Source organism: Scyliorhinus torazame, chromosome 31 (genome assembly GCF_047496885.1).
Source record: "Scyliorhinus torazame isolate Kashiwa2021f chromosome 31, sScyTor2.1, whole genome shotgun sequence".
NCBI lineage: Eukaryota > Metazoa > Chordata > Chondrichthyes > Carcharhiniformes > Scyliorhinidae > Scyliorhinus > Scyliorhinus torazame.
Genome location: NC_092737.1, coordinates 34138079 through 34142657, shown reverse-complemented (window position 1 = coordinate 34142657; position 4579 = coordinate 34138079).

The following is a 4579-nucleotide window of genomic DNA, read 5'->3' as shown; positions in this document are numbered from 1 at the left end:
ATCGGGATGGGTGTAGGGTCTGGAGGAGGTTACAGAGATAGGGAGGGGTGTGGGGGCTGGAGGAGGTTACAGAGATAGGGAGGGGTGTAGGGGCGGGAGGAGGTTACAGAGGTAGGGAGAGGGTGTAGGGGCGGGAGGAGGTTACAGAGATAGGGATGGGGTGGAGGGGCTGGAGGAGGTTACAGAGATAGGGAGGGTGTGTAGGGGCGGGAGCAGGTTACAGAGGTAGGGAGGGATGTCGGAGCTGGAGGAGGTTACAGAGATAGGGAGGGGCGTAGGGGCTGGAGGATGTTACAGAGATTGGGAGGGATGTCGGAGCTGGAGGAGGTTTATAGAGATAGGGAGGGGTGTAGGGGCTGGAGGAGGTTACAGAGATAGGGAGGGTGTAGGGACTGGAGGAGGTTACAGAGATAGGGAGGGGGGTGTAGGGGCTGGAGGAGGTTACAGAGACAGGGAGGGTTGGAGGGGCTGGAGGAGGTTACAGAGATAGGGAGGGTGTAGGGACTGGAGGGGGTTACAGAGATAGGGAGGGGTGTAGGGGGCTGGAGGAGGTTACAGAGGTAGGGAGGGATGTCGGAGCTGGAGGAGGGTACAGAGATGGGGGGGAGGGGGAGATGGTGAAGCCTTGTTGGGATTTGAGGATGGGATTTTCCACAGGGACGTGTTACCTGCTCTCAGTCAGTGAGCACAGGGGGTGAACAGGAAGAATGATCACTGGCCAGAGGCAAATCCACTGACTGTCTGCCTCACTTTGAGTCTCTGACGAGAGGGGACTGTTAGTTGAACCTTCTCCTGTCTTTCAGTCTCCCAGACTCCCTCCCCCTTCCCAGGCCTTTCCCCCCGACAGCCTGCATTTGACAGGCCGGCAGGGCCTATTGGACAGGCTCGAGAGGCGCTAGGCACCAATCTAAGCCTTCTGCTCCCCCTCGGTGACCTGGGCGCCCCCCTTGGGTTCCGAAGCTCCTGGGCTTGAGGTCGTACACCAGAAATTGGACATTGTGGGGAAACGCAGGAGCGAGTGCACAGAAAGCTGCCACAATCAACAAGGTGATAGAGGCCAGGGAGTAGCAGAGGCCGAAACATTCTGTGGTTTTGAGTAGGAGTTCGATATCGCCTCGGGGCTAAAGGATATTGGGTGGGGGAGGGGGTGCTTGAAGCGGAGATGCGGGGGGGGGGGGGGTGATTTTAACTCCAAGGATCAGGTTGGAGAAGGTGGTACTGTCCCGTCCCCCCCCCCCCCCTCGGAGGGAAGGAGGTTTAAGGTGAGAGGGGCAAGGTTTAGAGTAGATGTACGAGGCAAGTTTTTTTACACAGAGGGTAGTGGGTGCCTGGAACTCGCTACCGGAGGAGGTGGTGGAAGCAGGGACGATAGGGACATTTTAAGACTAGGGAGGTTATGCTGCAATTGTATAAGGTGTTAGTGAGGCCACACCTGGAGTATTGTGTTCAGTTTTGGTCTCCTTACTTGAGAAAGGACATATTGGCACTGGAGGGAGTGCAGAGGAGATTCACTAGGTTAATCCCCAGAGCTGAAGGGGTTGGATTACGAGGAGAGGTTGAGTAGACTGGGACTGTACTCGTTGGAATTTAGAAGGATGCGGGGGATCTTATAGAAACATATAAGATTATGAAGAGAATAGATAGGATAGATGCGGGCAGGTTGTTTCCACTGGTCGGGGAAAGCAGAACTAGGCATAGCCTCAAATAAGGGGAAGTAGATTAGGACGGAGTGTAGGAGGAACTTCTTCACACCCAAAGGGTTGTGAATCTCTGGAATTCCTTGCCCAGTGAAGCAGTCGAGGCTCCTTCTTTAAAGTTTTTTAAGATAAAGATAGTTTTTTGAAGAATAAAGGGATTAAGGGTTATGTGTTCGGGCCGGAAAATGGAGCAGAGTCCACAAAAGATCAGCATGATCTCATTGAATGGTGGAGCAGGCTCGAGGGGCCAGATGGCCGACTCCTGCTCCTAGTTCTTATGTTCTTATTTAAGGGGCATCTTGACAAATACATGAATAGGATGGGAATAGAGGGATACGGACCCCGGAAGTGTAGAAGATTGTAGTTTAGTCGGGCAGCATGGTCGGCACGGGCTTGGAGGGCCGAAGGGCCTGTTCCTGTGCTGGACTTTTCTTTGTTGTTTGAGAAGGGGGGGGGGGTGGTGGGTTTATCGAGGTGGACAAGATGACCCGGATTGGATGAACACAGAACATAGAACATTGCAGCGCAGTACAGGCACTTCGGCCCTCGATGTTGCGCCGACCTGTGAAACCACTCTAAAGCCCATCTACACTATTCCCTTATCGTCCATATGTCTATCCAATGAACATTTGAATGCCATTAGTGTTGGGCGAGTCCACTACTGTTGCAGGCAGGGCATTCCACGCCCTTACTACTCTCTGAGTAAAGAACCTACCTCTGACAATCTGTCCTATGTCTATCTCCCCTCAATTTAAAGCTATGTCCCCTCGTGCTACATCACCATCCGAGGAAAAAGGCTCTCACTGTCCACCCTATCCAATCCTCTGATCATCTTGTATGCCTCAATGAAGTCACCTCTTAACCTTCTCTCTAACGAAAACAGCCTGCAGTCCCTCAGCCTTTCCTCATAAGATTTTCCCTCCACACCAGGCAACATTCTGCTAAATCTCCTCTGCACCCTTTCCAATGCTTCCACATCCTTCCTATAATGCGGTGACCAGAACTGCACGCAATACTCCAAATGCGGCCGCACCAGAGTTTTGTACAGCTGCAACATGACCTCATGACTCCGAAACTCAATCCCTCTACCAATAAAAGATGAGGAAAAGATGTTCCCATTGGCTGCTGGTGCAAGGGGTGGGGTGGGGTGAGGGGTGCGCAATATGAATGGATCTCATTACCCAGCGAGGGGTAGTGAGCGGGAACCCGCTGTGCCAATCGGAGAGGGGAGGTGGGGGGGGTGGTGGGGGAGTGCGATGGGGCAGTTGAGATACAGGGACAGAGCGGGGTGAATGGGTTTGACTGGTTCACGCATGGGCTCGGTGCATGAATGGCCTCTTGCTCTGCCGTAAGTGCCGTGTGCGAGGGGAGGGGGCCACATTCTCAATCCCAAGTAATCCTGCCTGAGAGTGAGGCGGGCCCCCCCCCCCCAGCCCCCCCCGCACATTGGGGGTCTCTGGGTACAGAGTGGGTCGGAATCCCTGTCTCGGTAAAGGCGGGTTGGGGATTGATTACATTCTGGGCGGTGCGCGGGGGAGTGAAGAATGTTTACAGGGGCCGGGCACAATTAGTTTGCTGTTTAAATGTTTGACATGATTTATGAAGCTTTAAAGCAGAAAGAGATTCTTCAACAACCTTCCATCGCCCGCCTGGTGTGGGCGGGAGGAGGGGGGCTTCGGCGGGAGATGGGGGGCTTCGGGCGGGAGGAGGGGGCTTCGGCGGGAGGAGGGGGCTTCGGCGGGAAGAGGGGGCGTCGGCGGGAGGAGGGGGCGTCTGGGGTGTGTGTTAGGGTTAGCGTCCCCCCCCCCCCCGGCTCCCCCTCCCCCTCACTCATTCCCTCTCTTGCCCTTCCGCACTCCCTCTCTCCCGCTCCGCTCCCTCTCTCCCCCGCTCCCTCTCTCCCCCGCTCCCTCTCTCTCCCCCGCTCCCTCTCTCCCCCCGCTCCCTCTCTCCCCCGCTCCCTCTCTCCCCCGCTCCCTCTCTCCCCCGCTCCCTCTCTCGCCCCTTCCCTCTCTCCCCCGCTCCCTCTCTCCCCCGCTCCCTCTCTCCCCCGCTCCCTCCCTCCCCCGCTCCCTCCCTCCCCGCTCCCTCCCTCCCCGCTCCCTCCCTCCCCCGCTCCCTCCCTCCCCCGCTCCCCTCCCTCCCCTCCCCGCTCCCCTCCCTCCCCCGCTCCCTCCCTCCCCCGCTCCCTCCCTCCCCCGCTCCCTCCCTCCCCCGCTCCCTCTCTCCCCCGCTCCCTCTCTCCCCCGCTACCTCCCTCCCCCGCTCCCTCCATTTATTCTAATGTTCTCTGGGGATTGGCTGGTGGAGTTGGGCAATGAGGACAGAATCACACTGCAATGCCCCATGTAGCCGAGCAGCGGTCTGGTGGAGCGGGGAGGGGGAGGGGCACGATCGGGCCGGACTGATTACGAGACAGGGTGGCAGAGGCAAAGATTGGCCCGTTATCTGTAACCCCCCTGGTAAAGTTCACCAGTGACCCTGGGAGGGAGACCCCCCTCCCCAACACTCCCCCTCCCCAACACTCCCCCTCCCCAACACTCCCCCTCCCCAACACTCCCCCTCCCCAACACTCCCCCTTCCCAACACTCCCCCTTCCCAACACTCCCCCTCCCCAACACTTCCCCCTCCCCAACACTCCCCCCTCCCAACCCTCCCCCTTCCCAACACTCCCCCTTCCCCAACACTCCCCCTTCCCAACACACCGCCTTCCCACACTCCCCCTTCCCAACACTCCCCCTTCCCAACACTCCCCTTCCCAACACTCCCCCTTCCCAACACTCCCCCTTCCCCAACACTCCCCCTCCCCAACCCTCACCCCCCCCAACCCCCCTCCCCACCCCAACCCCCCCTCCCCAACCCCCCCTCCCCAACCCCCCCTC